We start from the raw sequence: 26,172 nt of genomic DNA, 5'->3' as shown, positions 1-26,172 counted from the left end.
AAACTAATTTCATAATATTTTTAAGAATAAGCTTGTTATGTCCATGGATCATTAACTTAAACTGTAGAGAGAAGACTGTGATGTCAGCTTGTGTGTGTGTGCGCGCCTGTGCACATGCGTGCACTGGGCAGGGGGGGTGGTGGGGGGCGGGCACTTTTTTCAAAGTGCAATATAGCAAAAAAAATTATTCTTTGAGGCTGCTGCTTGTGGGATTCTAGACAGCTTAGATTTTACCACAAATCTATAAGAGAAAGTAAGGAATTTGAAGATTGTGTCATATAAATAAAACAGGATACACTCACCATCACCCTCCCCAAGCAAATCCAAATAGAACCTAAGGTTGGGGGAAGAATGATAAATCCTCCGTCCCCACCCGCCAATATAGTCATGATAGATGTCTGATAATTTCAACCATAGTGTAGGGAGAATGGTATTCTGTCTCTTTACCTCTCTCTTAAGAACAGAATTAGGGGATGTTTGCTTTAAATCACAAAAACCTGAGTTAAGAGTTCTTTCTGGCCTTACATGGTGGTGAAAATTAAAAAGGGTCAAAGACAATCTCACGATCAGTGAGAAAGTATACCTTTCCCACTCCCTGCCATCTACGAATCCCATTTACAAAGACGCCCCGTGTCTTTCAAAACAGAGCCCGCAAATTACCATGAAAATCTGCCCCAAGAGGCTGTGCTCAAGTAGAAGTCAGAGCCTTTGTTAGCAGGGGTTTGTGGGGGATGGCACCATAGTGAACACAGTTAAGCCTCACTAATTCCCTGAATGAGGGAAAGGCCAATCTTGATTTGTAAGAAGCTTGAATTTGAAAATATGTTTAAAGAAATGCCATGTTATTATTTCTAAAAACCTGCAGTCAAACTGCTGGCTGGGGTCTGTGCTCTGAGCTGGCTAGACTCTTAAGGCCTCAAACAAACAGATAAGGACTATAATTAGCATATTGGTCATTTGAATGCAAAGTGCACTTAGAGTGGCGCTTTAAAAATGTGTGTTAGCATACTCTCTTAGCAGGCTGTCACTTTTCTATGTTTATAGTATTAATTTGCCTAGCAACCTGCCCCCTTTCCTTTTTGGCAGTAAACTTTAGCCTCACATGTCAGAATTCGTTAAATTTTCCATATTAGCAGCCGGAATGAATAAGTAAGTGTGTGTGTGTGTGTGTGTGTGTGTGTGTGTGTGTGTGGCGGGGTTTGCTGTGCGAGAGAGGTGGTGAACCACTTTTTAAAATAATTATGAACATATTGTAAACTTCTGTTCTGCTGACCTTTACAATTCATCAGTTAATTGATATTTATTTATTGAGTAGGGAATGTATTCTCTCAGATGATTAAAAAGGGTAGGGGGGCAAGCTGTTTCAAATGCCCTTCCCTTACAAGTGATCATATCAAGTGAATATGAGATAACATTGACTGTAAGAAGTTCTTGCATTATCGCAAAAAAAAGGATTGATTATGAAGTGCAACAGGTGCTTAATTATATGAAACAACAGCACATTAAGATCTGCATCTATCAAACACATCGTCCATGGCCAGCCAATCCTGTGTGCACATATTAACTTTGTTTGTAAATTCACATTTGAGACCACTTAATTTGAAGTGTAACTGAGTTATGTTTGGAAGGAGAAAACAGAAGAGAAGATTAATACAGCTTCAGTTTTACCCAAATATTCAGTGTCTTCATTATTTTGCTGTGGACATGGAAGAAAAAGGGGATGTTGATTACCAACTGTCTGGTAATCAGGACAGGGCTTGCCAAAAAAAAAAAAAAAACCTGGGTAAAGTCTCCAAGAAGATCAAATTTAATGCTTTCTCCTTGAGAAATTCCCCCCACCCCACCCTATTCCACTTCCTGGCCTTCTTCAGACACTCAGAGACATCAGACACTGAGACAGATCAGGAGAGAATAACTACAAGCCTGTGGAAGAAAAATAGTCCTTAAGTAATGAAATACCTAATACAGGGGTTCCCAAATTTTGCTGCACATCAGAATCTGAGGAGATTAGAACCTGAGGAGATTTTTTAAAATCCTAGTGTCCAGATTCATGCTATCCAATTAAGTTAGAATGTCTAGGGGTAGGGGCCAAGCACTAGCATTTTATAAAAATCACCAGGTGGTTCCCTGTGCAGCCAAATCGAGAACCACTACTCTAATGCTTTCCCACTTTACAAGCATTTAATTTATATTTAACCTTCCCAATTACCCTAAGAAGAAGGTACTGTTGGATCCCTCATTTCACAGATGAGGAAACTGAGGTTCAGAGGGACTAAATAAGTTGTCCAAGGTTATCAAACTATCAAATAGTGAATCTGGGATTTGAAGGCCAGCAGTTTAATTACAGAGATTGCATGCTGAACATCTATGTAATAATGCCCCTCCTGGCTTTTGTCCTTGTGTACAGTACCATTACACTAAATTTGATATAGAACAATCCCACATCAATGTGGTGAGAGTTTATTAGACATCTGTTATGTATATCATACCCGTTTTAGTCACACTGTGAGCCTCTAGGTAGATTCCAGGAAATATGGCTAACTTCTGATCATTCAAGGAGCTTTCTAGGTAACCCTGGCTTGGTTACCATTTGTTATGGTAAAGCTTAATTAGTCAAAGACTATCAGAGAGAAGACTACAGCCCCACAAACTCAAATTTATTGTGTAGTTTAACAACTGAGTATCTCCAGTAATAAATGCAAGTAGCAAAGCAGGTTTAAGGCATCACTGGTAAGAAAAGAGTAGTCACTCAAAGGAGGCGGGGTAGTTATGGCCTTTTACAACTGCTGTGTGACCTTGGGAGAAAGTGTTTTCTGTTAACTTTGCAACTGGCTTTATCTGTGCATTCTCCCAGCCTGATTAGTGGCAGGGGTGCTTTCTCTTAGCTCAAACTGACTTTCACTCTTTCAGTTCTGGGTAAGTTTTGACTCTTTCAGGTTTTGGTCCTTTTCAGAAAGGAATGAGCCTGAGAAAAATACTGACATTCAGATCAACTATCAATTATGTTGCTCCTCTTCAGACAAGTTGGTAAAATAGTTAACGGAAAAATGTATGTAAAAACCAGGCAAGTCTGAATAAAGTCAGTATTTGAGTTAGTAGTCATATTACTAATCAGTTTCCAGGGATTTGTCAATGTACTGCGGCTGTGCAAAATAAAATCAATATAATATATCAAAATATTGGGGGAACTTGGTGAAGGATAATGGGAACTCTCTGTGCTATTTTTGTAACTTCGTGTAAGTCTTAAACTACTTCAAAATAAGAAAGCTATAAAAGATGTTTAATGGGAGAACCGGTTTGTGTTGATTATCTAAATAAGACTTTTCTAAATTAGTCTGACTTTATGCTTTTCCATGAATAACCCAAAATTGGTTGTCCCAGTGTTCTCTTTTATGCTTCTAGATTTGAATATTGGGTAGAGTAGTGATATCAGTGGATTAGTCAACATCCATATCCACCAGGTACAGATCCCTTTGGGATTAGAAATAAAAGACCGGTTTGTTCATCAACAAGATGCCATTTGAGTAGAATCTCAAAATATGTGTTAAATATCACCAGGTAGGGAAAGGAGGGAGAAAGTTGTGGTAGGCAGAGGGAAGAGCAGGAGGAAAGGCACAGAGATATGAAAGTCAAGGCACATCAAGGAAACAGAGGAAGTTTGATACGGCTGACCCTCGGGGCATAAGGGAGGAATGGTGGGAGAACACCCTGGAAAGATGAGTTACAGCTGGAGTGTGACCATCTGGATGTGATTCTCCTCTCTCTGAAATTAAAGAATTTAGACTTCTTTTGTAGTACTTACTACATCTGTCTTGTATCACAGTTTCCTGGGTGTATGTTTTCTCTTCCCAACTAGATTCCAAGTTTCTTGAGATGGTCCAAGTTTGGCTCACCTATGTAGCGTCTATAGCACCTAGATATGTGTTTTGCACTTAGTAGGAGCTGAATAAGTCTGTCCTAGGAATTTCTAATGTATCACAAAGTCGCCACTGATATTCCCTCTCAAGAACATCTGGAGCCCACGAGAATATAGAGTGATGTTTTTACCTCCAGGGAAATGAAAGTTGGAAGCAGAAAAGCCCACAAGCAATTTCCTTCAATCTCTCTTTTTTGTAGGGCTTTGGTGACTGGGTTCGGCCATGCCCTGCCATCTTTGACACATAGCCCTCCTTTCCCCAGACCATGCCCATGATGATGTCCTTTGAAGAGAGGTAATGTGCCTTGCCTTAGTCAATTTGGCATTCTACTCACACCTCCCTCTATTCAGCTTTACTGGAGAGTTGCAGAGGTTCCTCACCCCTTCACCACCTGTTCCTCACGTCTCTGAATTATAGTGAATACATGGGTTCAAGAGGGACCTGGAGAGGGTAGGTATGGAACTCTTCAAGATTGTTTCCAGGATTTGGCTGACATAAATTTTCTGAGAGGATCTCCACCATTTGCCTTTTGGTGATTTGTTTTCCCTTCGCCTCCTGAGAGAAATGTTCTATTGCTCACCATTTCAGATGGTTGGGAGTGGGGATGGGGGCACTTCTGTTCCTGACAACTTCATTATGTGGTTATCAGGAGCAGACACTGCCCAGGTTGTCACGACAACCAGCAATGATTCAAAGCTTCCCTGAAAGGTCTGTATCTCCGGCAAATAATCAGCCTTTAGCTCTCAGCAGATGCTGAACTGAGCAGCCAATCACAGGTGAGCTGGAAAAACATGACATCATAGTCCAGCCGGTCCAAAAAAAAAATAAAAATAAATAAGATTTGGTTTTCTATTTACTTCCTTCATTCTTTATCCCCTAGATTTTGTTCTCTACTTTCTCCTTCTCTTTTTTCTATTTGGTAAAATAGGGAAAGCAATGAAACCAACTTTCCAAATTCAGTTCACTCTGCAGGTTGGACTTAGGTTCCAGTAGTGCAGTGATTGGGATCACGTAAGGAAGGAATATATAATGTGATCCACTTGGGAGAAAAATCAAACAGAGCATCAGCTCAATTAAACAATGTGGTTTGATATGTAGGACCATGGTGGAAGCAGGGCTAATTAAAACCAAGTCAGAGGAGAGGAACTTTCTAATTCTCATATTAATTCACCCAGAGCCACCTGGATTTAATTGTCTTCTGTTTTTCCTTCACTAACTCCCTGGTGGAAGGGAAGAGGGCAAAAGCTGGGGGCTTCAAAAAGCTCATAAGTTCTACAGGGCAGGTCTCTAACGGGGGATAATTGTAGTGAAAGAAGGTCAGGAGAAATCCTTCATTCCCAAGCTGCCACCATTTAGGGAGCATACGTAAATGCGACTCATCAAGTCTGTTAAGGAGATGTATAGCTCAAAAATCTGCTAAATCTGCTTTTGTTCCATTAGCTGTTTGTATCCATACAACAATCCAAGGAGATAGGCAAGGCGGGTTCGACGAAGGAGAAAACTAGTGCCCAGCAAAATTTGAGTCTTGTTCAGGATTTCCTCTCCAGAGGCTAGAATATAACCTGGGTTTCCTGATTTCCAGGAAAGAACTCTGAAGACCCAAGAGAATAGTAATTTCCCAGCCATGGGCTTTCCTCTTTCCCTCACCTCTGATTTTTCAGAGACCTAGGACAAGACCTCTTGGCATCTCTGATGCTCCTTGCTCTTTGCCCAGCAGGTAACCTACAATGCTGCCTGCCACAGAAGAGCTTGAGACCCCAATGATGGACATGGGGAGGCAGGCAGGAAGGAGCTCCATTGTACCAGACTGCAGTAATGGCAACAGGCTGTAGTGAGCGGCCCTGAGTGAAGGAGGAGTAGGCACTGTGCTCCTAGCCAATGCTGTGCATCAGCTGCCAAACCCCAGGTTCTTTTGTATTCAGAGAAAGAGTGGGGACTTTTTTTTTTTTTTTTTTTTTTTTTTAATGCAGCTGCTGTAGCAAAAGATGTGAAGACTGAGATCCACACAGACCCAGAGTCCACTACTGGGAGCAACTTCTGGTTGTAGGACTTGAGGCAAGGATGGGAAGGGAGCAAGGAAATCTGGGTTGCTTTTGCCCAGTGGGTTATTCATTACTGCCTTGCATTCAGTGCCTGCCCAGGTATGGCTCAGCTCAGTCTGGCACACCATAGCCTTGATTGCTACACCTGAATCATTGACCTGGCATTCAGACCTCTTTCAGGATAGCAGGCGTAGTTTGCTTGCTTTCGTCTTAACCAAAATAAGACAGTATTTCCTATTTCCCCTTTTAATGATGTTTCTTACAAGTAAAATATAGTACATGCTTATTGTAAAAACATACAAACAACACAGAAGTATTTAAAGAAAAGAGTTAATGTCCCCCATCATATACACATGCCCACATGTCTTTCCTACCCTCTTCTATTCCCAGAGTGTCCCCTTTAGCAGTTAAAACACACATGTACACCCAATTTTTTAAACAAAAACAAAATCATAATACACGTGCTGTTCTGCATTTTTTCACTCAAGAATGGGTCAAGGAGTGTTACTATTTCAGTACATAGGGGTTTATATACTTGATTTTTTAAGCTGATGCATAACAGTTCAAAATATGTATCTACCACATAATTTATTTAATGATTCCCTTACTTGGGCAGGAGAAAACTTTGGGAGTTGATAGATATGTCCATGGCTTGGATGGTGGTGATAGTTTCACAGGTGTATACTTATTCCCAAACTCATAGAGTTGTATACATTAAATATGTACAACTTTTTACACGGCAATCATATTTGACAAAGTGGCTAAAAAAACAACAATTCCCTTACTGAGAGACATTTAGGCTACCTTTTATGTATTATTTTTCATTCTTACATAATATTCAGCATAACATATTTCAACATTTCTTGACATGTTTTTATGAATATATTCATAAGCAAATTCCTTGAGTTGGAATTGCTGGGTCAAGTGGCATATGCATTTTAAAATTTCATAAGTATTACCCACTTGTGCTCCCAAAAAGTTGTGCCATTTACACTCCCATCAATTGTATATGAGAGTGAGCAATGTTCCTTTTATGCAGGATTGGGATGAAACATTTGAAGATATTCATTTCAGTTTACTTCTGTTGTTACAAGCCCCATCCCGGCACTTCTCACTTCTCATGTGAATCAAGGGGCTAGTTGGATTGGTGAGACCCAGAGAAGAAATACAACTCAAGTGGCCATATAGGGTGGCAGAACAAACATAGAACTGAGAGTTGGAGACCTGGTTTCCAGGACCATCTCTGTGAAGCATTGGACAGGTAACTTCAAACCCCCGAGTCTCCATTCTCTCATCTATGAAATGCAGATCATAATAATTGCCATAGTAAACTGTTATGGTTGTTGTGAGGATCAAATGGGAAGATACAAAAGTGGTTTGTAACCTGAGAAGTAGGATACACATGCCAAGTGGTTATGATGGTAGTGTTGTAATACCCTTAAATCAAAGAACTCCCAAGCAAGAGAACAGTGAGTTGGGTGGTAAAAATGGTGAGTTGAGTGGGAAAAATTACACAGATGAAATCTTTAAGATATTTCAGATTAGAATCCCTTCCCTGAGATCTCTCATGCAGTTGCCCTATATTCTTGGAGAACAAACCATGTTGACAGTAAAGACTGCTTTCTTGTATTAAGAATAATATAGGTTATCGCCTTTCACAGGAAGACCCTAGGCTGGGGTCTTAAGTCCAGTCCTCTTTCTATGACATTACTATGCTTTAATTTGTCAATCACCTAATAGGATTTTGTCCACATACTACTTTCTATAATCACTAGGGAGAGAAGAAATACACCTATGAAACGTTTAAATAACCATGTGTGGTGACTGCATAAATAGCTCTGAGTTATAGCTGAGGTATATGGGAGGATTAAAGTGAAATCGAATACCTTCTAATTACAATTTAAATCAATAGCCTAGAAGACCCAAGTTAAATCATTAGCCAGGAAAATCCAGTTATATTTTTCTATTTCTTAAAAAAGGTTCTTGTTTGACCCAAATAAATGCATTTTACAAATCAGAGATGTTAACATTGAATAAATTACATTCATTTTGATTTGTGATTTTTTTAGATTATTTTTACCATGGTGCAAAAAAAAAAAAAAAAAATCAATGGGATGTGGTTGCTTATTTTTTTACTCCAAAGTTAATTAAAAAGATATCTGTAAAATCACTGGAGTCAGAACCATCCTGATTCCAACCTATTAATCAAGGATTTGAGCGTGAGGGTGTTGGATATTTTTGCATTAAAGACAACCACCACACTAAAAAAGCTATTTTTAAAAATGCCTGATTTTTTAAAAATGCCAGTCTTACATAGTCTGTTTCTTTTACAGCAAGTATGTATTTTAACAAAACCAGTAATACCACATTTAATTCTTAGCAGTAGTAAACTGTATCATATTAGAAAAAGCATGGACATTGGACTCATTTAGATATAAATCCCAGCTCTACCACTTTCTACAATGTTAATGTAATACTCATATATGCATTAATACATATATTTTGAATTTAGGAAAATAAAACGCAAAGTGACCCTTAAAATAGTCTGGATTACATAGTTTACTTAGTCTTTGCCTCCCTCTTTCTTGTTTTGCCATAGAGTGGATCATTGTTGTTTTTCTCAATTCCCTATATCATCACAATTTAAAATGAATTAGTCCAAAAGAGGCATCCCATTCTTCAACTGCCTGAGATGCTGAGATGTTATGTCTGGCGAATCTGTAGCTCTTTTTTTTTTTTTTTTTTTTTTTTGGAGATGGAGTTTTGCTCTTGTTCAGACTGGAGTGCAGTGGCGGGATCTTGGCTCGCTGCTGCAACCTCCGCCTCCTGGGTTCAAGCGATTCTCCTGTCTCAGCCTCTCGAGTACCTGGGATTACAGGCGCATGCCACTACGCCCCATTAATTTTTGTATTTTTAGTAGAGACAAGGTTTCATCATATTGGTCAGACAGGTCTTGAACTCCTGACCTCAGGTGATCCACCCGCCTGGGCTTCCCAAAGTGCTGGGATTATAGGTGTGAGCCACCGCGTCTGGTCATCTGTAGCTCTTTTGTACGACTTTTACTAAAAGGACCTGGGCAGATATATTAGTTCACTCTTGTTCTTGGAACCTATTTTGTTGGCATTATGGAGAAATTATTGCTGGATGTTATACAGTGTAGAGAAAATTGAATAAAAGCTCACTGGGAAGGGTCACGATCTATTTTGGTCATTTAAGTATGTGAGGATATATTTATCTTTATAAAAATAAATTTGAAAGTAGAAAGAAAAAGTTACTCATAATACTACTAGTTTAACCCAACTATTACAATTTTATGTCCTCTTCTGATCGTTTTCTGTAGGCATATTTTACATCATTACAATTTGAATGTCCTTGTTGTTTTGTATTATTTGACTTTTTATGGCAGCTTACTGTCTCCTTGCCGGAATTCACCATAATTTACATAACCTAGCCAAATCATGGGGAGTATGGATTTTGGAGTAGCAAGAGATTATTTTTGGAGTTAGATTTTAGAAAGCTTTGGACATCTGCAAAAATTTGAACCGAATCCTAAAGACAAGAGAAAGCTTTGAAGGTTTAAGGGAAAGGATGGACGGAGAGAATCACATTTAAACTCCATTTGAAGTAGAATTATTTTTATTTTTTGTATAATTCCGTGCTTTTTGGAATGTGTGTACTTCGTATGCAAAAAAGTAGTTTCCTGATCTAGATTGCCATCTCTTTGAATTCCACTGCCACATCTGCCTCTCTCAGTTTTCTGTGTATTTTAGAGATTCCATCAGTTTAACCTGCCTGGCTGACAGGTGGTGTCCCAAATCGAAACAATTTTTTCCCCCGAATAAAGCGTGCCTGTGTAGCTGGACAGATTTCGTCCCCCGAAAATTCATCTGAAATCTCAATTTTCCTGAGGGGAGCAATTAAGGAAGATAAATGAACTCTCCCCTCCTCTCCATCCTGTCAGGTGCCCCTCTTTTTGGATGGCCCCACCTCTGTCTAGACAACCCTGACAGTGTAGAAGTTTCCATCTCCTCTCCCTTTCCCTCTCCATGTTCCCTCCCCTTCAGTTTTTCCCCCTCCCAGGCGCTTCCTGCCTGGAAACAAAAGATTGGTCCCCAGTAGCCCACTCAGGGCGATTTTAGTTTTATGCTCACCATCTGATTGGCCTAGGTAAGGTGCAGAGCTCGGGTGACGTCATAGCAGAGAACGGCTAGGGAGCGGTTGCCGAGCAGGGGCTCTACCGCGGGCGGGCAGCTGTGCCAGCTAACCGTCTGGGATCTCGCACTGGGGGCTGCAGTTTTTCCCCGCCTCGAGCCAGTGTGCGGGGGCGGGAGAAGAGCCAGGGGGAGCGGGCTGGGCCCGGGGCTGCGGCTTCGGCCGCGGGGCTGCGGCTCCCCAGCCCCGCCAGCTGGAGCTCTCGGAGGTAGAGGAAAGGTCTTGACAGGGTGGCTGGATCCGTGGCAGGTAAATCCCGCGACTAACTGCACCCGGGCTAGCGCGGGGGAGGGGGTGGCTGTTGGATGATGCTTTAAGGTTGCTGGGCAGATGTTCTGCCTTTCCGGACCCCCCTCCTGTCCTGTTTGTGCCCCAGCCTCGAGTCTCCTACGTGGCTCCCCGGAGCCCTGAGACCAAGCGAGCAGTTTGCTTGATCCCGGTTCGCGGACAAGTGGGTGTGTCAGGGCCGTTCCCAGAGGGCCGGGGCTCCTTCGCTTGGTCAAACCCTAGACTCGTTTACTGGGGCCTGGGCCACTTGAGGCAAAACCCGCCTTGAAAGCTACGTCAGCCTGTAAGTCTTCCCTTTCGCCCCCCGCCCCCCTACCCAGCCCGGGTAGCTGTGACAGCAGTTCCCTAGAGAAGGGGAGGGGGTGTGGCCATGGTCTGACCAAGTCCAGGGCAGAACCCCCCGCCCCCTACACACACACACACACACACACACACACACAAACACACACACGAGAAAAGAGAAAAAGTGACGATTTTCTTAAATGGGTGCCTTCCCCTCTTTTATTTTTCTTTATCGCCCTCCCCTTTTTTGGTGGGGAGATGGTAATAACAGGGGGACTCTTGTCTTCTCCTGTGGGGATTGGAATGATGCAATGACGTCCCCAGAAAGCTCGGGGTCCCTGGATTGGCCCTGTCTTTGTCTGGGGAGCAGTGTCATTGGGTCCACTGCCTCTCCTTCTCCCCTCTTCCCCTTAGCTCCCTGGGGGACATTGCCCTCAGTTTGTGAACTGGTTCTGGCAAGATTATTGCCGCACTTTTGCGTGAATCGAACATTTTAGATTCTTGCTCTGGCAAGTTTCCCTTCCCTAGGTGGTGATTAAGGGGTGGGGTGGGGTGGGGGATGGTGGGAAGAGGGGGATTCAGGCAAGGAGAGAGATAGAGGCCCCACTTGTTTTTTTTTTTGTTTTTTGTTTTTTGGTCCCACCTTTCAGAATCCAGTTCCAGATTCTAGACTTGAGGGTTCTGGGCCGTCGGTCTGTAGAAGCGAAGGAGAGAAGGGTGAGTGGCTTGGCTTTGGGAAGCATGATGGGGGCGGTTGCAGTGCTATTTTTAAAAAACGGCTTTCAGCAGGGAAGCCTTTAGCCATGTTAGTCTTGCTCCCCTCATGGTTTTGCAGACTCAAATCCAGGCCAAGTGTATGGCTGTCTGAGGTATTGGAACAGAAGGAGGTCCATTCCTGTTGGTGACAACACCGTGGCCCTGTTCTGGGATGAGCGAGGTGTAAAGGTCAGTGCGGTTTTCACTGGGCCATTTGCAAAATTTTAATTGGACAAGATCTGTGATTTGGTACTTGAGGCCTCCAATCAGGGGCAACTTTGGGCAAAGAGGCTTGATATGGTAATGAATGACTAACAGGCGGAGGCTTGGAGAGAGAGCCATTTGTAAGCCTCTGTTTCTGGATACAAGTGTCATATCCCCCAGCTCATGCAACAAGCAAAATGGGAAGAGACTAGGAGGTAGCCTGGTCAAGAGCTGACAGCCGAGAATCCTGAGGTCAGAGAGACCTTAGAATGTCAAGGAGCTGACCCTGCAAGCCTCCGGACAGGCACGTGGGCCTTGTAGGAGAGACCTGACAGGAAAAGGAGGTTCACATGCAATAGGGTTATAAGCTAGGGGACACAGGACCCTAGGGACATTCTGACTAGTTAACGATTCCCACAGGTTGTAGATTTTCCTGGTCAGAGGTGGAAATGGTATATAGAGCAAACAAGTTTGCTGAGGTCTTGGGAGAGGGTGAGTAGTGGACATACCAGGTGAGAGAAACGAGAAGTAAAAAGAACTGCAGGGATGGGGAGGTGCTGACATCAGAGACTTTGCCATTTGTGTTCAGAGACTAAGCTACTAAATTAAGGTTAAAGAATGTGGCCAAGGCAAAAAAAAAAAAGAAAAGAAAAATCAGATCTACAGATCAGATGGAGTAGGCAGGAAGGCAGGAGCAAACTAGAAAGAGAGAGAGAAGAAAAGTCATGGCCTTACCAAGAACCCAAAAGCCCTGAATTCTCTGGTGGGATAGGAAACTTTGGTGGCTGAGGCAGCTGCAGCTCAGCCAAGAATTAGAAGGATGATTCTAGATATTTAAAATCAACAGCATCCCCACCCATGCAACTCACCTTCAGGAACCAGTAGCTTTAACCAAGAGAACAAGAAACTCAGTGAGCAGCAGCCTCAACAACTGGCTCTTTCTTCCTGGGTAAGGAGAGGGGAGTGGGGAAGGACAGTGTCCCAAAGGGAAGTGGAGGCGCTATCAATCTGGCCTAGACAGGTAGGTTGACTGCTTTTACATCGGTGGGTTGGGGCCTGGTCTGGGACCCTTGCTCAAAAAAAAAAAAAAAAAAAAAAGCCCTCCTTCTCAGGATCCCTGGAGACTCTGTGCGCGCAGGGAACTGTGTAAAACCTTTACTTCGGAAGGTAAGTGCAGCAGTCTAGGCATCTGGGGCATAACTTAAGCCTCCGCTACGCGTCCCCCACCCCCACCCCCACCCCCACCTGCCGGGGTCTAGGCGTTTCCCTCTGCAGGGCCTGGGGTGGACTCCTCTGCCAACTCGGCACTACACAGCTTCTCCAGCAGGGGGCGGAAAAGGGCCTGCAGCGACGCGCAGAACCCGAATCCTCCATTTCAGGTGTGATGCTTAAGCCTCGGATCAACTAACAGCCACACATTTAAAAATCTCATTTAGGGTTACCGGAGGACCAAATGAACCTCCGGGTCTGGCAGTCTGTTGCCATTTCCTCCCAGATATGCGTCGCTTCCTACCGCGCTCCGTGGCTTTAGAAGGCATTTGCATTTACATGTGCGGTGATTATTTGAGTCACTAATACACACAGCCTAACCAGGAGTTTAATTGGAAATGTTAATCAATGCAATAGATCTGTGTCTGAGTTCCACATTTGGTCAATTATCTGCAGGTTGGAGCAATCTGTGCTAAACCCAGGGGATGCAATGAGGAGCAAAACGGTGCAGCTACAGCTGGGTCTGAGTCTGGGAAACATAATGGGGAGATGGACTTTGAAAACTGAAAAGAGAGTAACAATTTACTGGTGGGAAGAGGAAATCATTAGAAAGGTGTGGTCACAGAGAGGCCTGATTGCTGAGATGGAATAGGATGGCCTTGGAACCCACATGGTGGAGAGGGAGGCCAGAGTTTTTCTTTGAGGTTGGAAGGGGCTGAATTTGGAGAGTGAACATTTTTAGGGGCCAAAGGACCAGGAACTGGGGTGGAATGAACCCTGGGAGTCAGAAGTCAAGTGTTCTGGAGGGGTAGGGTCTGGTCTGGGACTCCCAAACACACTGTCCCAGACAGTGACAGTTTGGGACCCCTGTTGTGTTTAGGGGTTCCAGACAGTGTGTTTGCCCCTCTCTAGGCCTCAGTTTCCTTGTCTTTCAAACGATGAAGTTGTCAGTAGTTGTTCTATAGGGTGGTCCATTTATTCTTGGTAATGAAGACAGGTCCACTAAAGTATAGCCCTCTTCTTTCCCTGTCAGAAAAATTACCCCTTCTTTTTTGTATGCCCTCCAGTTTTGGGGAAAACAATACAAAACAACCCCACAACCACATATATTTCGTCTCTTTCAACAGTGTGGCTTTACTTTTACTTCATATGAATTGGGAACAGGAGGGAAAAGAGAAGTCCAAGTTAATAATCTGCTAGGGACTCTATAACCAAGCCCCTGAAAGGTTCTGTGCGGAGGGGTCTCACAGACCTGAGGGGATGGGTGGGTGGCATATATTCACTAGTGGCCCTTACTCCCTAACTCAATCTCAAAACAGAAAGTCTTGGTATGAAGGTGAAGGAAAGGCCTGGCTTAGGTCATATATCCTTTTCCTTCCTATATCTCCCTCTGAGCCCCAGGCACTTTGTGGAATTCAGCACCTTAAAAGAAACACTATCCTTAACAATCAGCACAATAGTGCCCTCTAGTGACCTCAATGGGAACAATTTTAAGATCTCCCCCTCCATCTCAGGGCCCAACCTGATCGCCAGTGCCCTTGTGCAGTGGTTACTCCCTGTGGAGAAGGCTCCCAGTCCTTCCAACCAGCCTGACAGAGAAACTCAGCCAGCCACCATTTCCTGCAAGTTCTTCTCCTTGCATATACGGATGGGGCTGGGGGTTTACAGAGGGAGTCAGCTCCCCATAACTTCCTCCCCAGTGCTGTTTCCTTTGGGCCTGAAAAAGGTTTCAAACCTCCCTTCCTAGACATCTTCCGTGCTGAGCAAGACACTTGGCATGGGAAGGCTCTATGGTAGAGTAGTTGTCCGTAGCTTCCACCTACCCCCACCACCAAGATGGCAGCCCTAGTCCCCAGACAGGGATTCTGGCAGGAAGTTGGAATGCAGCAAGGTGGCTGGGAGTGGAGTTGGGTTGGTGATGGGTGTTGGGTACGTGCAAGATGGGTGCACTGATTTCTACCTTAGTCTCCAACAGGAGGCTGAGTCATAGGTGCATAACAAGGCGGTATAGACATACAACATGATAGAGGCACACAATGCCCACAACACTGTGCAGACACACAGCATGGCATAGAGATATGACACAATACGAATTAGACACATTGCACATACACAAAGGATAGAAGAGAAGCAATTCACATGCAACACAGTACAGACACATAGCACTCACACAGTAGCTTATTGACATGATCATGTATACAACATGATAGTAACAGGACACTGTACACACAGAGAGTATTATGCAGACTCAATACATACATATCATGGTAGATATGACACAGCACACATATACAGACATACAACATGGTACAGGGAACTGCACAGATATACATGACCAAGTATGCACATGTGCTCACACATCTCCCCTTGCCCTACTCTCAACACAACACACCCCCAGGCAGGTGAGAGGAGTGTGGCTACCAGGTGGAATACCGTGTCCTGTCAGTTGATTCTGCACTGACTCGAGCAAGTGGTGAAATAAAGGCAGGCCACCATGGAGTTAAAAAGTGGTGCTACAATTGGGGCTGGGGAGAGGTGGAGGTAGGCTTCAGGAAAGCTCTTGATCTTGCTCAAAAACATGGAGATTCTTGGTAGTACAGGTTGGGGGTGTGCCCTCCTCCTCTTACATCCTCTAGTATTGTTTCCCACCCCAATGGGTGGATGCTGCCTCTGCCGTCAGCCCTCATCCCCAGAGATGGGCAGGGGGCTTCTTGAGGCCATTCTTCCTGTGCCCTCCTTGAGCCCTACCTCTCTCTGGAGCTTTGGCAGCTCGCACTCCTCTCCCCCTCACCCCACCCTCTTGCAGGGTGAGATCTTGCAGGGTGAGCTCACGTAGGGAGGGAGGGGGCGAATACACCATTCAGTGGTGCAGTGGGTGGGATTTGGAAAGGCTGCTTGGAGTGTGCATGTGGGAAGCACACATGGAATGCCAGGGATGCTGGGGGACAGATATGCTCTGGAGTCTTGCCCAAGAGCAAGAGGCAGACCCAGAGTATGGCTTGGACTTTTTTTTCCAGAAGGGGGAATTGGAGATCATGGGGCTTTTCTTGGCTCCCTAAGGCTTCAATTTTGCAATCTTCGTGTTTAGATAACCATCTAGCCATCTCTTTGGATTAGGACCCTGTTCATTCTGGTCTCTAATAAATAGGTGCTAGCCTGAATCATGCCTCCTTGAGTATCAGCATGTAGTTTCTGCTTTTCTTTGAGGACAGACACCACTGGGGGAAGGGGAAAGGAAAGCAGAGTAGGAAGGATTGCAGAGCTTGAGGTTCTACAGAGAAGATCAGCCTCTCCCTTGAGAGGCTCAAATGATTGTGGGAAAAGGCAGAAAGGGAGGGTTCAAAGAGACTCAGTCTCCTTCATGGTTAGACATGGAAACCTCTGTGGGAAAAATAGGGTAAATTATCACCAAACAACAACAGTAAACAGTGTATATTCACCCTAAGAAACCTGGGGAGGACAGTGGAAGACTTACCTGGTGGAGATAGGAGAAGGTAGAGGGGAGCTCCAATTAGGATCAGAGGCTGTGGCCTTCAGCACCTGTGAGATGGTAGCAAATTAGGAGACCTCAGAATATTGTTGCCTGGCAGACAGACTTTTTTTACCCTTCCCCAGTGAAAGGTTAGTGAAAAGGGGAATGGAAATGGGGGTGGAGACTTAGAGTTGAGGGATGAACTGAACTGAACTGAACTGAACTGAATTCAGTGCCGCAACATCAGGAAGCTCACATATTCATGGAGCCAACTTGCATTGGCCATTGTCTCTGTTTCCTTTTGTCCACTGGGCTCTACCACCTCCTGTGATTATACATATTGCTCCATAATTTTGCAAATTATGTAAATATTTCACATCTGTTTTATTTGATTTAGTTCTCCCAACACTTATCCAAGGCAACTAAGGCAGGCCTTTTCACTTGATACCAAGCAGGCCCAGAATGATCAGGTGACTAACAGCAATTCTCAGCTTGTAACTCCCGTCTCCTGACTCCCACTTCTGTGCCCTTTCTGTAATCCTATGTAACAATGCCTTTTTACACTTCTTAGCTCTCTAATTTTCTAGCTTTCTTAAGGGATTTTCTGAAATTCACCAGAGAGATTGAGAAAGAGAGAGAGAGAGAGAGACAGAGACAGAGAGAGAGTGTGTGTGTGTGTGTGTGTGTGTGTGTGTGAGAGTGATGTTTGGTGGGGGTTGGATGAGGGAGCAGTAGCAGTTGGGGAAAGAGGTTCCCTCTCCCCTACAATGCTTCTCTCGGCAGGTTTCCCCCAAGAAAGAGCAGCTGAGTCCTTGCATCTTGTGGCAGCTGGTGTGCCCAGCACTGAGTCTGTAGGAGCTGAAGCCAGTCCGGACCCTTCTCATGGGCAGTGCCCACCTGTGCTGAAGTCCTGCAGCCGTGGCGGTGTGAGGTGAGTAATGGAGTCCAGGGCAGGGAGTTAGGGATCTCCAAATCCAGGCAAATGCTGCTTTTCCACCAGATCTCCCAATATCAAAGACTCTGCCTGGACCTCGTGAGCTAGGCTTCAGGGCATGACCCCTATGTTCTGGCGAATTTTGCCCAGTACAGCTACCTTTAGTCTCTTGCCTCCCTCCCATCTCTAATATGGGAATGACAGCCTTGACCTACATTTTGGGGTGAGGAGGAGAAACAACATAACAATCATTGCCAAGTCCTTTGCAGATGTCAAGCACCATCTAAGAGCTTCAGTGTAACACAGACATGCTTCCCATCAAGCTCTCATTTTCTTTTCTCCTTTCCTGGTGCCTGGGTGGCTTTTTAGCCACATGCTGCAAATTTGCCAATAAGTTCCTATGATTTCTACTGCCCCCTGAACTTAATTTTACCTTCCTATTTGAAGTGTACCCCCACCCCTTCCATCCCTGCTTCTGGGCCTGTCAGGCTTAGTTTAAACCTTCCCGAACCTTCCCTCTACTTTCCCACCCAACCAGGATGCACTTCCTCCACCAGGTCTCCAACAGCATTTGAGTCTGTAGCGTGCAGTGTAGCACTTGCTGCCCTACTGCCTTCAATAATTCTTGCATGGTTTCTGGAGTATTCATCTTACCAAGAAAACTAGATTGTAAGCTCTTCAAGGGCAGGGACTAGATCTTACAGATCTCTAGACTCCCTTAAAAGGCCTCAACAGTTCCCCAGCAGCCCAGCAGCTTTGTAAGTTGGGCCTCTCTCTCTTCCTCTGCATTTCTTTCAGGTTTCATGGCCTGTCTCTCTGATCATCTATCTGTCTCTTTGTCTGCCTTTCAGGCAGGCATTATAACTTCTTCTGTCAGCTTCTCCATCTGGCCTCTGTTGCTATTCCCTGCAGTCCAGCTACCTGCTTGTAGCTTGCTGTCCCTCCATCTGGTCTTCTGTCCGTCTATCAGTTGCTGAGGCATCTCTCCTACTACCCAAATCAAAAAAACAAGCAACCAAATGTTTTTGAAAAAACAACCAGAAAAACAAACTAAAAAAACAAGCAAGGAATAAGCAATGTAGTTCCCTTTCACACTGAATATACAATGGGCCTATAGACAAGGTAAAACTGCAGCTCAGCGGCAGGTGTTTCTGTGATGCCTTCTTATGAAAGGGAAGCTCCAGAGTTTCAGCCATGGAATTGAAGGTATGAAATTACAGCCTTGTTGATACTGATGCATTCAACTTTCTAGCGATGTTCTGGTAGGGGATCCTCTTTAGACCTTGACGGACAGAAGGTAACTAGGACTGACTAAAATGAGAAGCCCCTGAATTGCTCTTTGGTATTCTGTGACAGATGCAATAATAACTTGTATTTATTGTCTACTGTTGCCAGCTCTGTGCTAGGCACTTTACTGGCATAATACCATTTGCTCCTATGGTAATCTTGCAAAGTAGGGTTTTTTTTTTTTCTAATAGTTATTGCTGTTTCTGATTATACAAGTGATACTAGCTGAAGTTAGGTATTATCATCATCACTGTATTACCAAGGAGGAGACAGAGGTTGAGAGAAGCTAAGTAACTTGCCTGTAACAGAAGACATGCTGTGGCTTTGGGAAGAAAGAGACTTCCTGGAAAGAGTTACCCAGCATCCAGTTATTTTGGTATCTTTAGTTCATGCACACACACATACATACTCTCACAAGCACATTCTTGTACTCTTGTACATTCACACAGTCACATTATCCCCTGGGCTCACTCACTTTTCATACTGGAGTCATTCAAAATGATGATCACTCTTACCCCCTCACCCTCACACACAATCATATTTACATACATACCACATTCAGGTACATTCACACTGCCACAAACTCACATTCACATATTCACATTTTCATATTGATGCACACAACACACCATACACCCCACCCTCGTGTTCACTGCCACTCACACCTTTATGCTATTAATATTACATTCTTACACACTCACAGTCATACACTTTCACACTTTTATTCACACAGAGGATACAATCACCTTTGCCTGCCCAAATTCCTATATAGTCATATATACTCTATACACAAATAATACATTGACATTCCCCCTGCACACACTCCAACTGTTTCTTATACTCACAGCCCTTCATATACTCAATTTCATACACTCTAGTGTACTTGCATTGATATCATCACTGTTTCTTTCTCATAGTCACAAACTCATCACAGGGACACAGACATGCATACATGCTCATATATCCACGTTTATATTTTCTCACACCATAAGCACCATCTCACCCACTCGCACTTTTACGCTTAGAGTTACACACTCTTGCATTCATATACACAGAGCTAAAACAATCTCCCTGCTCCTGACACATTCACACATAATCATATTCATACATAGAAACACACATTTTGACACAAATTCACATGCTCACTTTCTTCACACTGAGACATCATCATACTCTATACCAAACTTGTAGGCACGTACTCTAAAATACAACCGCACACACATATTTTTCTAAACTTAGCCATTTTCACTGACAACCATCACTCTACCCTCTCAAACTCAAGCACAATCACTTACACACACAGGTATATTCACGTTGACTGACACATACATAGGTTCATTCACATTCAGTACTCATACAAATTCACATAAACATACATACTGCACATGTACTTAACACTCACATATTCACTCACTTTCACATTCAGAACTGCACACTCAAAATTATACGTTTCCTTATTCCCACAGACATACAAGCACTCCTCCACATTCGTGTACACGCACATGTGTACCCTCTCACAAACCATCCCCCACTCATACATCACACCTTTTCACACTGGCACAATCACCCTTACTGCACACTCACATTCTTATACATTCCCACTCTTCTACTCTCATACTGACACACCCTCACATTGCTACACACATTTGCACCAGTGAACATGTAATGACATGCACAGTCACTGACTCGCATTCACACTAGCACATACCACACTGACATACACAGTTCACATTGCAATAGTCAGTTGACTGTGCTTCACACAGGAAATTACTGATACCATATGACAACATAGACTCACACTCACACTTGCCATGCCACATTCTCACTTACATTGATACACTTACACTGACACACCTGTTCAGGAAGTCATACACTCTCCTGTAATCCACCATGTACTCTGACTCAGACTGTCACACGAACACGTTGACACTGAACTACCACTGAGATAATCACATTGACCCACATGTATTCACATTGATTCACACATACTGCTAGTGACCCACACTCTCACTCACTCATACATACGTTCCCAAACTCTTACATGTCCCCCTCCATACCAGTAACCCTGCATTTATATACTTTCTCACTGACACACACACACTTCGATACATCTAATTGCAAGAAATAGTTTATATTCACAGTTTTCACTCTCTTTTTTCTTCGTTTGCCGCTAGTAACCCCCGCTGAAAGTTTATGTTGGCAACCAATCGCCAGAGGAAAAATGTTGGTCTCATCCAGGAGGTCAATGAGAAATAGATCCTTTCAGAGCAGAAAAGAGTAGAATTTATGTCTAGAATTTAAAAAGAAAAGGCTCAAACCCATAATCAAGTTTTTCTTATCCTTTCCCCATACTTTTTCTTTTTTCAGAAATCATCTCTAATACCGCCTTAGCCAGTCCTGTGCAACACAGGTTGGAGTTTAGATGGTGTGTTTATTTTCTGGAAGCTTATGGCTTAACTTGCTACCTCATTTCTTTCCTATGGTGAAAGGAAGGTGAAGGATGTGTTTCTTTATGTGCTCTTAATGGTTTCTTATGCAAAAGTGCATGTCTTTGGTTTTATATTTATGATCTGAAATTGCCTGCTGATTACACACATGGAAAGGGCAGGCCTGCTTCCACCAGGCACCTCTAATCTAGCCAGGTATGCTTAATACCCTGTTAACCCTGGAACATGGCACTCAAGGAAAGGAAAAAAAAGGTTAATGAACTAGCTGGATGATAAGGTAAATTTGTACTGTAAGTGTTCGTGTGCGATAGTAGACCCCACTGAAATTTCAACAGCTGTTACTAACAAGTTACAAGAGGAGATTTTTCAGTAGGCGTGGATAAAGACAAGCTGAAGGAAGTTTCTTGCACTTCAGAAAGACTGTAGATTTCCCTGCAAGTGGATGAAAAGAAGCACAAACCCAGGAGTGAACTAATGGATCAGGAGCCTGGTGCAAGAGTCATGTGCCACCAGAGGTTTGAAAACACAAGAGCATCTTGCAGGAGTATCTCTAGTACATGGCTTCTCCTGCTGGAGTCGCCCTGGAACAAAAAATGAGTTCAGAATATGCCCAAGCTGCCATTTGGTATGGGTTCTAGCATGCCTTAGGGAAGAGTTTATTCTCTGGAATATAACCCGACTCCCTGCCATTAGATTGAGAACTTCTTTGGTAGCAAGAACTATATTATCTTACTCATTTTGGATTCTTGATGCCTAGCGCAATGCTAGGTCCAGAAAAGCTACTTGTGAAACTCAGTTAAGAACCTAAAGGGGATACCTGAGCAGCAACATGTTATCAGTACAGACCCAGTGTCTGTCTTCTTTTCTTCCTCAATCCCAGATTTGTAGTGACATTACCAGCTCAGATTGAGGATTGTCTGTGGGCCCCACATAGAGCTAGGCCCAGAGATTCAAATGGGTGAAAGATACACCTATCGCCCTTTAAGGTACTTTCATTTGTGTGGGAAAGATCAAGTTGCCATGAAACAGTAGTATGAGGCAACAGTCTGGAAGCTTGGGCATGGAAGGATCTTTATCATGAAATCCAGTGGTCTGTAGGCTCCAAAGGCCTTGATGGTTCATAAGTATTTGGGGACAGCAGTCAGAATTTAGAGAAGTCACTTTCCAAAGTAAACTTCCTCGTAGATAGCTTGCTTAGCACAGGGCTGTGCCCTATTCTGTATAACAGAGTACTCTGTTACTGGGCCTAAAGTGGAGTAATACAAGTGATCTGCAGACCTTAGTGAGAATATTGTAATTATTAAGATCTAACCACCACCTCCTCCAAGAGACAGCTTAAGACAGGGGTTCCCAGTCCCTGGACTGCAGACCAGTACTGGTCTGCAGTCTATTAGGAACTGGGCAGCACAACAGGAGGTGAGAGGTGGGTGAGCAAGAATTACTGCCTGAGCTCCACCTCCTGTCAGATCAGCAGTAGCATTAGATTCTTATGGGAGCGTGAGCCCTATTGTGAACTGCATATGCAAGGTTGTGTGCTCCTTATGAGAATCTGATGCCTGATGATCTGAGGTGGAACAGTTTCATTCCAAAACCACCCCATTGCCCCATGTCCATGGAAAAATTGTCTTCCACAAAACTGGTACCTGGTGCCAAAAAAGGTTGAGGACTGCTGGCTTAAGAGAAACAGCTGGGCAATTTTACATTTGGAAATTTTTGGCTGTTACATCAAGATTCACCAAAGGTAATTTATATAATTTGCAGGACTGGCTGAATATTAGGAAGAGAAAAATGCACCTGCCTGAATGTGTTTGAATTCAGTGAGAAGCACTGAGAAAATCCATTCCCAAACCCATCGTGCATTTATATGACATTTTATACTTTTCAAAATGTTTAATAACCCATTTGTCTATTTCAATAGAGGTGTTAGGAGCACCAACTCTGGTGTCAGCCAGACCACCATTTGAATCCCAGTTTGGCCACTTCCTAGCTGTGTAACTTTGTTTGAGAAATTATCCCCATTGCTTCTTAGGCCTTTTGGCTAAGATCAAGTGAAGAGAAGTTACTTATCCCCCTTAAGCCTCAGTGTCCTTATGTGTAAAATGGGAGTGACACTAATATCATCTATCTCATGGAGTTGTTAAGAGGATGAAATGAGATAATATCTGAAAGTGTTTAGCAAAATGTCTAGCTTATAGTTAATGTTTGACACAGTATAGAGTTTATTATCTTTACCATAGCCCTTTGAGGTAGACACCTTCAAAGGGACAGATCCTTGACATAGTAGAGAAACAGTATGGTTCTTTGCAGCCAAAGATTGATTTTCACAGGACTTGTTGCCTGTTTTCCTTTAAGTCTTTATTTCTGCCTAGCCACAAGCTAGGTGTCAGTGCTCATTCCCACTCATGATGATGAGTGAAAAATAGGACTAGTCCACAAAGTTTCCTCAATTCCTGTTTCTCTTTAGGACGTGTTTATCTTGCAGCAATGTTCATTTAGCTATCCCCTCTAGTCCTACTTCCCTCCCTTGAAATCAGTAAAGCCATCAGTGATGCCACCTTTATTTGCTGGTACACAGACTTGAGGGGATGGTGAGAAGAAGAGATTCCTAACGTAGGTGGAACCAGCAATTGGTTCTCTTACTATAGGCATTCTTCTGCCCTTGATTCTGATTGTTGAAATGTCTGTTTTGTGGGTGGAAGATCTGCTCATTTTCAGGCTTTGCTCCCAAACACCACAGTGGAAGCACAGTTTACTTATGACAGAGCCCTAAGAACATTCACATTCATGCAAAAGCTGTGAGTAACTGCAGAATTTAATATGAAACTTTCCATGACTTAGGAAACAGAAATAAGAGCATGGGCATTGATGTCACATAGACATGGGATGGTATAATCTTACTATTACATTTACTAGTTCTGTGACCTTGGTCAAGTGACTTAATGAATGTGCTTCTTCATATGTGGAGTGGAAATACTGTAATAATAACACCTCAGAGGTTATGAAAGTTATGTGAACTTGTACCTAAGTAACTTTTAGCAGAGTGCCTGGGTCATGATAAGATTTTAGCGAATGATAGCGATTTTGTTTATGGCTTGTGAAATCTGTGACGATAAACTGTAAACATCTATTGGTAGAATGTCTTGAATTACCTCAAAGCAGTTCCCAAATGTGGATCATGTGATCCTCACAATCTACTGGTGAGGTGATCACCTTTTCTAGATGAAGAAGTAGCTTCAGAGGGGTGAAGAGATGTACCTAATGTCATGCAGCTTGTGAATGGCAGTGCTAGGCTGAGAAAGCACCAGTCCAGATGATTGAATATTTGCACCTTCACTTGGTAAAGCCTTTGGGGGCTACAGATAGCAAATAAGAGCAATTTGAACTGAACATAATCCTTCTTGTGACAAAAATATCTAAATGTGAGCTACAGTTTATTTACAAACCGAGCCATAGGTGTTTCTCTTTGTATCTTGTGCAATCCCCAGAATGTTGCAAGAGTGAAACAAATGTGACATCATAGCAGTACCTTTCCAAACATAGCTGAGTGATATATGGCCATAGTAGTACCATTCACCACCAAGAGGAAAATCTTTCTTGAGGCATAAATACTGTGTGGTTCTGCTCATGTTGCTTCAGTAACACCAAATGTTCAGAGTCTGAGAATTCTTAAAACATACGGAAACACTTCAACAGACCTGTGGCTCCACTTGGCCATTTCTCTTCTGACATAAGAATTACAAGACATCAAGCTTAGTAAACATTAGGGAGAGGATGGGAGGACAAAAAGATAGCAGCACTTTTCGCCTCTCTCTAACATTTTTCTCATAGCCAAACATTCATCTTGAAGCACTCTTCTCTTAGTTTCTATGACAACATATCAGTTCTCCCACCTCTTTGACCATCTTTCTCGGTGATCATTAGTCGCTCTTCCTCTTCCAACTTCTAAATGTTGGTGTTTCACAGAGATCTGATCTAGTCATCTTTCTTATTCTGTATTCTTCGTGAGCAATTGTGCATTTTTCCATGCTGATGGCCTCCAAACAAATATCTTCATCCCACATGTCCAGCTCTCCACTGAACAGTTTCATAATGCCAAATGAATGTGTTAGAACCACTGCTACAATTGTATTTGTCTTACTATTGCTATCTCTGTTATGAGGAATAGATATAGCTAGAGATACAGTTTTTCCACCACATGTGAATTGACATTTCCTTCAATTATTTTATTACTTGCCATGTAGCTTATACTTTTCAAAGACAAGATGCTTAGATATGTGTCTTGCTTCCTACTAGATACTTCTAGTTAAGTTTTTACTGATATTTCAATTGTGTCACTGGCTTTATCCTCTCATCTTTGTATATTGCAGTCTTGGTAGAATTATTATGTTTGTTGGTAAAGTCTGGATAAAAATTTAGATGAATTTTCTAGAAAACTCATTATAAGTGCTGTTCTATTGGCCAAAAATATTATAATAATTGTTATTCTCTTTAGAGTGCAATTATTACAGGTGGTCTAATAGTTGCTAATACAAGGGACTTCGAACATATTCATATTTCTTATCAGCACACTAACTTCATTAGTTGTTTTTCATCCCCATTCTAAGCTATTTGGTTATTTTCATTTCACGAATATGGAAACTGAGGCATGGTTCTGTTTGGAATCCCAAATGCAAACTAAAGCCTGCAAAAACCATTAGACCTCCCATACTCCTTTGGGCCTCCTGGCATAGAAATATATTTCTACCCTAATTTCCATTTGGGGTCCTGAGAACAGTTAATCCTATCAAGCCTAGCATCTCTACCATCTTTGGCCAATGTCCACTGTAGAGGCCTCTCTTGACATCTCTCTTCTCCTGTCTTCCTATTCCCATGCTGCTTGTGTTTCCTGTCTCCTGACTGATTATCTTAGTGTTGTCACTTTTCAAAATGATTCCCATGTTCCTACCTGGAACATCTGACTCCATAGGAAAAACCTTTTCTGAGTCTTCAACTCTAGACATCTGCTACATTGTCACCTGAGTAATCGTTCTGAAATTCAGAGTTAATCATGCTATCTCACTACTTGAAACCTCTTCATATACACAAGAGGAGTCCAAACCTTGTAGAAAGGCATATTAAACCC

General features: G+C 43.0%; 1 protein-coding gene across 7 annotated transcripts in view; it reads left to right on the top strand.

Moving 5' to 3' along the window:
- PAK3 (p21 (RAC1) activated kinase 3) overlaps positions 1-26,172 on the top strand; it is a 294,267-nt gene that overhangs the window by 150,687 nt on the left and 117,408 nt on the right. For 2 of the 7 annotated variants that reach the window (XM_073013450.1, XM_073013445.1), the window contains exons 1-5: positions 10,334-10,420; positions 10,548-10,742; positions 11,392-11,458; positions 11,577-11,686; positions 17,166-17,313. The exons of 1 other annotated variant lie outside the window; for it this stretch is intronic. The gene's annotated coding sequence lies outside the window, so the exon portion shown is untranslated. Of the gene's footprint in view, positions 1-10,333; positions 10,421-10,547; positions 10,743-11,391; positions 11,459-11,576; positions 11,687-12,636; positions 12,723-13,085; positions 16,853-17,165; positions 17,314-26,172 lie in introns of those variants that run through there. 4 more of the 7 variants (XM_073013448.1, XM_073013447.1, XM_007992574.3 and 1 more) reach the window with 4 other exon arrangements.

Source organism: Chlorocebus sabaeus, chromosome X, assembly GCF_047675955.1.
Source record: "Chlorocebus sabaeus isolate Y175 chromosome X, mChlSab1.0.hap1, whole genome shotgun sequence".
Lineage (NCBI taxonomy): Eukaryota > Metazoa > Chordata > Mammalia > Primates > Cercopithecidae > Chlorocebus > Chlorocebus sabaeus.
The sequence above is the reverse complement of the archived record's forward strand: the minus strand, read 5'-3'. Positions and strand labels throughout refer to the sequence as shown.